The sequence below is a fragment of the Ictidomys tridecemlineatus genome, chromosome 7 (assembly GCF_052094955.1).
Source record: "Ictidomys tridecemlineatus isolate mIctTri1 chromosome 7, mIctTri1.hap1, whole genome shotgun sequence".
In the NCBI taxonomy this organism is placed as follows: Eukaryota; Metazoa; Chordata; class Mammalia; order Rodentia; family Sciuridae; genus Ictidomys; species Ictidomys tridecemlineatus.
Window position 1 is genome coordinate 21769499 of NC_135483.1, and position 10454 is coordinate 21779952.

Sequence of the window (10454 nt, forward strand, 5' to 3'; positions counted from 1 at the left end):
GCAGAGCTGGGACCTCAAGAAGGAACAAAGGGAATTGGAACAGAGGCTGATGGGAAGAAAAGGTCGTCTTTAGCGAGTTACAACTTTGCCTAATCACATGTTAACTGGAGCAGCTCCACTTGTTGGTTTTCCTTGTAGAAAAACAAAGAAGGTAATTATCCTGTAGAGCCTGAAATGTAATTCAGATCTCCTCATTTTCACTTCTGAGCTGCCCCCTGGCCTCTGTGGCCACCATCCTGGGGACCAGTAGGGTCATTTTTGCACAGCTGTGAAATATTCTATGGTTGAAAAAGCACAGTACTCAACAGGACAGCTTTCTGTCACATCCCCACCTGTGTCTAGGTCTCACATATCTGAGAATCTGCCGCATGAGGAGGAAATTGCAAGCCTCCAGCTCATTAAGAAGCCAATTAATTCACTTTTTAAATAAAACACTGTGTAATGGGAGGGCTAGGGATTTAAAGCTGACAAGGGTCAACTTAACCTTTGATGGGGGAATTCAATCTGGTGACTACCCCACTGCTTAAGTGTTCAGTAATAAAACTTAATTCCTCCAGATTGATTTCTGCTCTCTCTGACATCACCAAATTATTGCTTCCCACTGAGCATACCCACTTGAGGTTTGAACTCTGGGTTGCAGAATCTGAACAGCAACTCAGAGGGGCAAGATGGGCAGGGTGGGCATGAGACAGCAATGTTGGGTTGAGCTATGAGTCTTGTCAGATGGACATTGGCACTGCTTTTCTCACCCAAACCCAAATCTAACTACATCTCACAGTTTTTCCTAGGTGTAGGAAAAATTTTAATGAGCTTTAAAATAAGCTAATTAGCATATTCCTGGAGAAACCTTATAAACCATGGGAGAGAAAAAGAACTCCTGATCCTAAGTCTTGCTATGTGTCTGAATTCTCTGCCTTCCTGGCTAAGAGGAGGTATCTGTTCCTATCTGGAGTTCAGTCGTCACTTTCCCAGTGACCTACTGAGAGTTTTCTCCTGCACCTACCCTGCAAGTTTGCTAAAGGGGCAGTGATTTAAAAAAAAAAAATGTAGTCTCTAAGTAATCTGTCATGTTCTCGTTTTACATACAGGTTTTCTGTTTTATAAATCTATCCATATTTTTGCCTTTTGTCTGCACCAAGCTCAGAGCACCTACATTACTATACCATGAATAATCACTTTGTCTGTGCCATCCCATCCTAAATTAAGCTCTACTGGAGGGCAGAAACCAAGCCTGCTATACCCAGTAGGTTTTCCCTGTGGTCAAGCCCTCTGTGAGTTTTACTGAAATTAGATGAATACATAAAGTGCTGATTACAACAATTTCTGAATACTACAGCTAGAAAGCATAAGAGTCTCATTGCAGGCTGGTACTTCACAAGCCTGTTATTTTCATCTCTGAATGGTAGAGATAAGAATGCTGTGACAGAGAAACACATGCAGGAAATTTTTTCAGTTAGAATCAAGTCCCTATTCCTGGGCACTGCAGCCAGGCCTGATGCACAGAGACTTCTCCAAACCTGTTACAGGAGCAAACACCTTGCTCTTGGAATGCTTTTACAGGTATTTTCTCATCTGAGCTTCACAAAAGCACATGAAAAGGGAGTGTTAGATGTTATGATCTGTATTTTGAAGATAGTACCTCGAGTCACAACGTAGATAAGTAAGTTGCCTCAGTTCCATCCAAGCAACAGAATAAAAGTTGGCCACCTGTAGCAGCCAGGCTTTTAGGACATTACTTCCTTCTTTTCTACTAAACCACACTATGACATCAGGCTTCCTAGAGCTGGGCTTCTTGGACTTTTATGTGCCTAAAAATTGCCTGGAGATCCCTGTTATATAGAAATTCTGATTCAGCTGGGGTGGGGTCTTCAATTCCGTGTGTGGGAAATGCCCCTTGCTTCTGGTCCTGTTACAGGAGCAAACACCTTGCATAACATAATAACATGTTTTATTTGTGACTGCATAATTTGAATAGCAAGAAAATGAACCCTTATACACCATTAGTGGGAATGTAAATTGGTGCAGTCCCTATGGAAGTCAGTTATGGTGGCTCCTCAAAAACCTCAAAATAGAACCACCATATGACCCAGCTCTCCCACTCCTTGGTATTTATTATCTAAAAGGATTAAAATCAACATTCTTTAGAGAGACATTCACACCCATGTCTACAGCAGCGCAATTCACAATAGCCAAGTTATGTAATTAGCCTAGTAATCCATAAAGAGATGAATAGATAAGGAAAATGTGGTGTTTATACCACACAGAGTTTATTCAGCCATAAAGAAGAATGAAATGTTGTCATTTGCAGAAAAATAGATGGAACTAGAGACCATAATTTTAAGCAAAATAAGTCACACTCAGAAAGAAAAATATTGCATCTTTTTTTTTTTCCTATACGGAGGCTAGAGGCAGAAAATAAGAGGAAAGTGATGTCATGAAAATACAATGGAGATCATTAGGGTGGAAGCAGGCGACCAAGAGGCGAGAGGAGGGGAGGTATTGGAAGTGAAACCCATCAGTTTATGTTTTTAAGTGTATGCTACACTGAAACCCACCATTCTGTAGAATTACTAGGTGCCAATAAAAGAGCAATTTTTTAAAAGACCATAGGGGGCACTGACCATAACTAATCCATCTTTATATCCCACAGCTTGGCACATAGTAGGTGCTCAAAAAGTATGTGTTGACTTAATGAAAGACCAACCATGCTTGACCCACTCTTTGTATCTCTAGTGCTGATAAAATAGTAAAATTTGCAGTGAACAAGTAGCAAATTAATGACCTAATCAGCAGTCAATGAAACAAAGACAGATTGGCCTGTGCTCACACTCATGAAAACCAAGGACCGGGGGAGCGGAGAGCCCTTGAGACATAGCCCAGAGGCCCCCCGTTCTATCTGTTAAGTCCATAATAACATGTTTTATTTGTGACTGCATCCATCAGAATACACTCTTGCCTCTATATGTAAAATGATGAGTGTTTTCAAGATACTTTTTTATGCTTTGGAGACTTTGCCTCCCTAATGTTTCTTACCCAACTCAGTGAAGTAAACCAATCTCCACTTTCTGGCTTTTGCTCTGGGAAAAGATGTCTGAGTTTTCCTGTTTTCTCCAGCATTGCTGCAATTAGAGCCTGGGATTTCTTCCTCGCAGTAAAGACCTTGACACTCAGCTGAATCTCAAGGGTTCTTTCATATAAATCAACTCCTATGTCTGCACATCACTACTGTGCAGTGGATGAAGGGTTTTATCTAAACAAAATATTTATTATTCTGAACTGAGTCATGGCTTTCTTAAGAGTAAGAAATGAGTACAACAGAATTTAGTTAAAATTATCTAAACAGTTGGTAAATAGAAAAATGTAACCCACATTAAAACCACTCATTTTCCAGGAATCCCATCCCACGAGGTCCCCAGTGTAAGTCATCCTGGCACTGTGACTCTGTCTCTGGGAAACATAAAGTCTCCTCTCATTTATAAACTAACCCATGAGGTGGTACCATGACCTGTTCCTAGCAGCCATTGAATCTTTCAGGAAGTGAGCTTCGGGAGGGAGGAAATAATAGCAAAAGCAGAGAGGCACGGGGAGTCGTTCCCTTCTTTACACACACCAGAGGCCGCTGCTTATTTTCTCATCTCTGCAGCCTTCGTCTTACCCTCCTGGGGCCACTTGACTCACACCAGAGACACAGTTTGGCCTCGTTATCTAGACATTTCCAGTTGTGAAACAAGAAAGATGTTGTAGACTTGAGAATAAAACTCTCTCGTTATAAAGAGGAAGAAGAAAAAAAAAAAAAAAAAAACTCCTACCAGGAGCAAAGCTGGTTTGCTACTCAGCTGCCTCAAGCCATGTAATGGTTACGTGGTTCCCTCCATCTCTCTGGCCCCCATTCCTTCGGGTCCCCATTCTTCCAGATGAACTTCACCATCAGGAAGGTGCCTTCTTGGGACAGCAGGATGGCCTCCAGTCCCCCACACTGACGTGGTTGTAGCTCAGCTGCCTCAATGGGAAGGCGGAGCCTCCTTGACTAGTATTTGTTAAAAAGTCCCCAAACACTTCTAGATTAGCTTAGTCCACTTGCTGGAAGCTCAGCTAATCACATTAGGCAGGGAATAGGGTGCTCTAAATAGCCAGGCCTGTAGGTCACCTCCTCCTGCGCTGGAAAGCAGATCCCCACTGAAACATAGCAACCAAGAATTCAGTTTGGAAGAGTAGTTCCCCAAAGGAAACTTGGGCTTCTATTACTACAAAAAGAAAGGGACCATGAACAGACAAGTAAGAGGTACCTGCTTCTAATATCTGACCTTACATTTTGTCAGAATTCTGATATCAAGGTTTCTTCTTGTTTCCAAAACTCAGATCCTAACCGAAACACCATTTCTGTCAACTGGTTCCCTCTCTTTCCTAAATGTGGGTCTTCTATTTGTAACCTGCCTGGTTAACAACAATAATGTTAGCTACTAGTGTTTAGCATAAACACTTTGTTTAACAAATATATGAAAAAATGTTCAACATCTCTAGCAGTCAGAGAAATGAAAATTAAAATTACACTGAGATTCCATCTCACTCCAGTCACGATGGAAATTATCAAGAATAGACGTAACAATAAGTGTTGTCGAGGACGTGGGGGAAAAGGTAGGCTCACACATTGCTGGTGGGGCTGCAAATCAGTACAACCACTCTGGAAAGTGGTATGGAGATTCCTCAGAAAACTAAGAATGGAACCACCATTTCACCCAATTATCCCACTTCTCGGTAAATACCCAAAAGACTTAAAATCAGCATGCTACAGTGACACAGCCACCTCAATGTTTATAGCAGCTCAATTCACAATAGCTAAGCTATGAAACCAACCTAGGTGCCCTTCAACAGATGAATGGATAAGGAAAACGTGGTATATATGTACAATGGAATATTAGCCATAAAGAAGAATGAAATTATGGCATTTGTCAATAAATGGATGGAACAGGAGACTCTCATGTTAAGTGGAATAAGCCAGTCCCAAATAAAACAACAGCCAAATGTTCTCTCTGATATGTAGAAGTTAACATCCAATAAGGGGTGGATAGAAGTTCATTGGATTAGACAAAGAGAAATGAAAGGAAGGGAAGAGGGATGAGAGTATGAAAGACAGTAAAATGAATAGGACATAAGTTTCCTATGTTTATAAATGAGTACATAACCAGTGAAATTCCACATCATATACAAATACAAGAATGGGATTCTAACTAGGATAAGTTATACTCTATGTATGTGTAATATAACAAAATACACTCTACAGTCATGTATGTCTAAAAAGAACAAAAAAACTAAAAAAAATACTTTGTCAGGATTTGTACTATATACATTATCTATTTTATCATCATAAGCAACTAGAAGTGTGCATTTTATCACAACTCCATTTTTAGTTGAACTGGGGCTCAGCATTAAGTAGCTTCCCAGGATAACATGACAGTTATGGAAGAACCAGGATTAAATGCCGGTTTGATTTCTGAGTCTAAGCCATTAATCACAGTGCTGTGTGGTCTGGCTACATTTTCAAGGACTTGCCTCCAATTAATGCTTGCCTGTTTTCAGGCAAATCACCTCACATCTTCTAACTTTAGCATCCTCATCTGTAAAGTGAGAAAAATGACCTGCTGCATCTGCCTATATCATTCCCCAGTGCTACCGTGAGGATTAAATGAGGTGGTGTATGAAGTAGCATTATGGTTGTGATTATTCCTCATATAATCAAGCAAAGTGACGGAGAGATAGATACAGAAATGCACTTGGATATAGAAACACACATGCAACACCAGTGCCCATAGTTACTTGCTTCCCGCTCTGCCAAGAATGGACGCCATATTCTGCCAGTTTCCCAATCCTCTCAGACACCCTGGACCTCAGTGTACCTTCTTCCCCTAAGAGCAAAGCTTCATTGTGTGCCCTACACATGCCCTACACCTGCCCTGTCGTCCAGTCAATTTTTTACAGTCTTGCTCTGCAAGTCTGGTGGCCACCCCTTAGAGGATCTTCTCTGGGTCAGAATTCCCCACCCAGGGCACCATGACACATGGGAACCTTAAGTCACTGTCCCTGCTTATTTTATCTCTTTGGCACTCATACCCACGGGACTGGAAAGAAGTCTTCAGCTCTGTCAATCAGAATTTTTAAAAGTGACAGAATGCATGGAGGTGAGACTACCATTTTCACCTATTTGATGGAAATTGTAAAAAGAAACAAAGTTGCCAAATCATAAAATTCAGAGGAGTGAAAAGAATTTGCACATGCCTCCACATCTCTGTCAGGAGCCCACTCCAAATGTCCATAGCAGTCTTATCATCTGTCATTTTCTTAGGGAGGGTGCAAATCAACACGGTTTAATTCTAATAATCTTACCAGTTAAACCTATTTTACAAGGTGTAATGGAGATTTTAAAAAAAAACAATTCTGAAATTCTGCTTAGCATTTCAGTTTCATTTTTCAACACAGAGAGGGCTTGGGAGAGTCAGAGAAGAAAGGTAATCCTAAGTGTCTTCATCACTCCAAGTGCTGAGCTGGCTCTTCTCAGAAGCCATTTCCTGCTTCCAGGGTGATCATTTCTCTTAGATCATTCCCTAAACAGAGTTTCTTAGAATTCTTGGGATTTGTCCTTAACAGCAGTAAGGCTATTTGTTAAGGCGTTTTTACCTTGAGAGATAAAACTGAAAAAAGCCCAGGAAGTCTTTTAAGATAGCAATTCTTCAGCTTAGCGCCAGTGCATCCTCAGCACACATAAAATGCAAATGCTGTATTTAAATAGTGTTTCAGCATTGTCAGGTAAGGTGCATTCATTAGACACCAGTGAACAAACAACTCTCTAGCCAAAATATTCAGTACCTCTGGGAGTTTACAAAATCTAGTTGCATAATGCTTTTGCTTTCTCCTATTTGCAGTGGACAGGTTTAAAAGGAGACGGGAATGCTCCTTTCTCACCTGTGATCAGGGATGTGATGGATGTCTGGGAGAATGTTCTCGGGAGCTATAAGTTAAGGGCTTTGTCCCCACAATTATCACTTCCTTCTTCTGGAGTTACTTAGCTCTCTGGGCCTCAGTTTTCTCATTCATGAAATACCAATCATTGTCACTTACCTCTAAGGATGGCTATTGCCTGCCCATGTTACTTCCATCTTTATCATAATAACACCTTCCTTTTTGGAGAAATCATTCCTTCCCTATTCTAATGAACTCTTCCTGGGACTGTTCCCACCCACCCTGCCTTTAAGGTGAGGCACACGCCAGAGGCCTGGCCCGCCCGTGTGTTCAATCCCTCTGATCACCAAGACTGGTTCAAATGTGTCCACATGATGCACATCAGTCCAGGAGAACTCAACCTCAGGACTTTTGCAGGAGCCATGAGTGGAGCCATCTTCTCTTAAGGGTAATGAAGGCTAGAGCCACAGGATGCCACCTCGTGGACAGGGCCTGCCCAGGAGCAAAACTGAAAAAGTAAAAACAAAATTTTCAATTATATAATAACACTGAAAACAGAAATTTAGGTTTGTGAGATCCTCAAATAAAACGGCAGCCCATAGGATCATACACAGGAGGTCCTCGATAATGATATGTTAGCAGAATAGAAGAGGATGCTGTAGATTCCATGCTGCTCAACTCTTAGAAATGCTGTTCTGTCTCCTGGGAATTGGCTGGCCTTCTTGTAGAGTGGACCATCAGAACAAAAGCCCAGAGCTCCAGGCTTATCCATCAGACCCCAGTGGTCCCAGCAATTTTTGGAATCCTATCTCTGTCACTAGGAAGCTATGTGGGTAAGACAGGCAACATAGTTTGGCTTCATCTTTTATGAAAGAGGGATAAGGGTGACTTGTTTTGAAGTCTAAGGGACTTGTTTTGACCTGGTTGTGAGAATGTCATGAGACAATAAGAAAGAGACCATTTTCCATTCGTCAGTTCAAGTTGGACGCTAAAGTCATCTTCTTTGAGATGTGTCTGGAGAGCAGCACTAGAAATTTACTCTTTGGAGTCATTTCTGGAAAGAGTTTGTGTACAAATTAAACTGAGAGAGTCCGAATATAGTATACTAGACCTGCTATGGTCACTGTTAGATATCACTAAACACCATCCTGCTTATTCTGCCAGCTGGGAACATGCGACTTTAGTTACTTGTTTAAATACATATTGGCTTCTCCCACAGATTTCTCATCCAGCAGTTCTTGCACAGGCAGAACTCTTATTAGCTTTAATAAAAATTTAAAATATGAAAAGTTGTTAGGAGATGGCTGATATTTTATTCATACAGCTGATGATTATTTTAAATGTTTTAATTACCCCCACTGGTACCCTATGGCTGATTATGGGGAAAATACTATTTATTCATCAAAATTCCACAAATGTAAAACAAGCTGATACAGAGTGAAGAATAGACTCCCCTAGAAGTGCTTTCCCCCCAAACTAGGGACCTTATGCATCACTAATTATATGTCTCAGAGCAAGCTGATTTATGAGAGAATGGCAGACATGATGAGAATGACGGAGATGATGTTTGGATTGATTTGATTTTGCTGCACTTGTTATAACGTAAGAAAGTTTTCCATAAGAGCAAAGTAAAAATAATTATCCCAACCTCAAATTACTGTCTTTGAATTGGAGTTGATTTTATAATGGCTTATCTTTATCCCACAGATTTTTCAATGTTAGTTATTGGCATTTTTTCAGCTGAGCAGATTTGGGAGAGTTGTGCTGATGGCTCAAATATCCCATCTAAATTTGATTCTCTGATAGCAATGGGTGGATGACTCACCTCTCATAGGAGCGATGGAAGTTGGATCGTTGTGTCAATCACGGAGAGTGGATTGAACGTCTGCACCAAGAGATAGATAGTATCATCCCCTTCCATTAAATAACAATCTTCATTTCTAGCGGGTATAAGAATTTCATCTTCAATAATTGATCAGTGTGACAGAAAATCTGTTGTTGGTGAAGCATGTTTGAAATTATATTATTCCATCGTTCTCATCTCAGACACTTTCCATCTGCTCCTCAAATTCAATGTGCATTGCAAGACACAGCTCCATTTCATACAGCAACTGATTGCCCTTATTTCTTAAATTTGCTTTATCTAAAAAGAGCAAAGGCAAACTTCCCTCTGAGGGCTTCATGGTCTATATTTTATATGTTGATATTAAATTAAATGAAAGTCGATATGGCATCCTATGTTTGCTAACTGCAAAATAGTCTTAAGCTCCTTTTGACAAGGACAGCTTCCTGGCAAAAGTGTATTGCCAATAGAAATCTGTTTGTTTTGCACAGTGGAAATGAACAGAGAGAAATTCATAGTATAAGAGAGTAGATCAATGGCTCTGTGAGAAACTCATAGGATGCTCTTCTCGCTGTTTCTCTCACTTAGAGATTGATCAAGAAAGGTGCTACGGTAAAAATTGCCTCTTGTGGTCTGGGTGACATTTTCCATCAATCCTGATGACTAAGTGCTATGCAGATAAATTGGTCTTCTTCCTGCCTGTGGGGGATTGTGCATGACTGGAAATGTTGGCACCAAACGGGGCTGACAGGTGTGTCATAAGTCAACTGACTTCTGAAGGAGAAAGTGCCAGATCCTTCTGCCATGGCGCAGGCAACATGTAATCATTCTGAAACCACGTGCATGGTTGAGTTCAATTTTTAGAGGCATTTGTTAATTACAGTCAATTGTAGTGAGCTGGGGATTTCAAGTGGAAAATCAAATGATCTAATTAGATGGGGATGTAGTACAGGCTGAGAGAATAAGACTGGATTGAGAGTCAGCCAATCCAAGTTCTGCATCCTGCACTCTGCTCATGGCTCTGACCTTTAAGAACTCAGCTTATCTCTAACTCTCATCTACAAAAGAACTCAGCTGATAAAATCTCCTCTCTCTCTAACATTCACTAAATCAGAATTAATTTTTTTTTCTATGTTAGTAAAAGAAATTCAATAATTCAGAGCTACATTGACCCATATAGTCTCATTTGGGTATTTAAATGTAAATCTAAATTAATTAAAATTAAGTGAAAATGAATATATAATTCCTCAGTCTCTCTAGCCATACTTCTAGTGTTTAATATGCACATGTGGCTAATCAGCAGGGCAGATTACAGAACATTTCTATTTTTTGCAGAAAGCACTGATTTTTAAAGACTATTGTCACTCTCTAGAAGTATATAAATGTTTGTTAGATGAGTTAAGTGATAAAATAAGAGATTAAAAAAAAAAACTTATTACTAATACCAGTCCAACAAAGAGCTACAACCAAAAAACAATCTGAAAAATTATGTTCAGTATTGAGAATGAAAATTCTCTTCTATTCTTGGCAATGTTGTGAAGTTACACATGGACTATTACGTATAATTGACTCTGCAGTTTCTTGAGAAGTAAGTTGAAAGTGGAAAAGAAGTAGAGACAAACAGCTGTAATGGTCAATTTAATGTGTCAACCTGAAT

The 10454-nt window shown here is 40.1% G+C and overlaps 1 long non-coding RNA gene across 1 annotated transcript in view; it reads right to left on the reverse strand.

The window, feature by feature from the left end:
• Nucleotides 1-10454, reverse strand: part of LOC120892921 (uncharacterized) — a 31678-nt gene that overhangs the window by 15130 nt on the left and 6094 nt on the right. Inside the window, exons 2-3 of the long non-coding RNA XR_013423839.1 lie at nt 8780-8839; nt 7302-7462 (exon numbers count right to left, since the gene is read on the reverse strand). This is a non-coding gene — a long non-coding RNA (uncharacterized LOC120892921). The remainder of the gene's footprint in view (nt 1-7301; nt 7463-8779; nt 8840-10454) is intronic.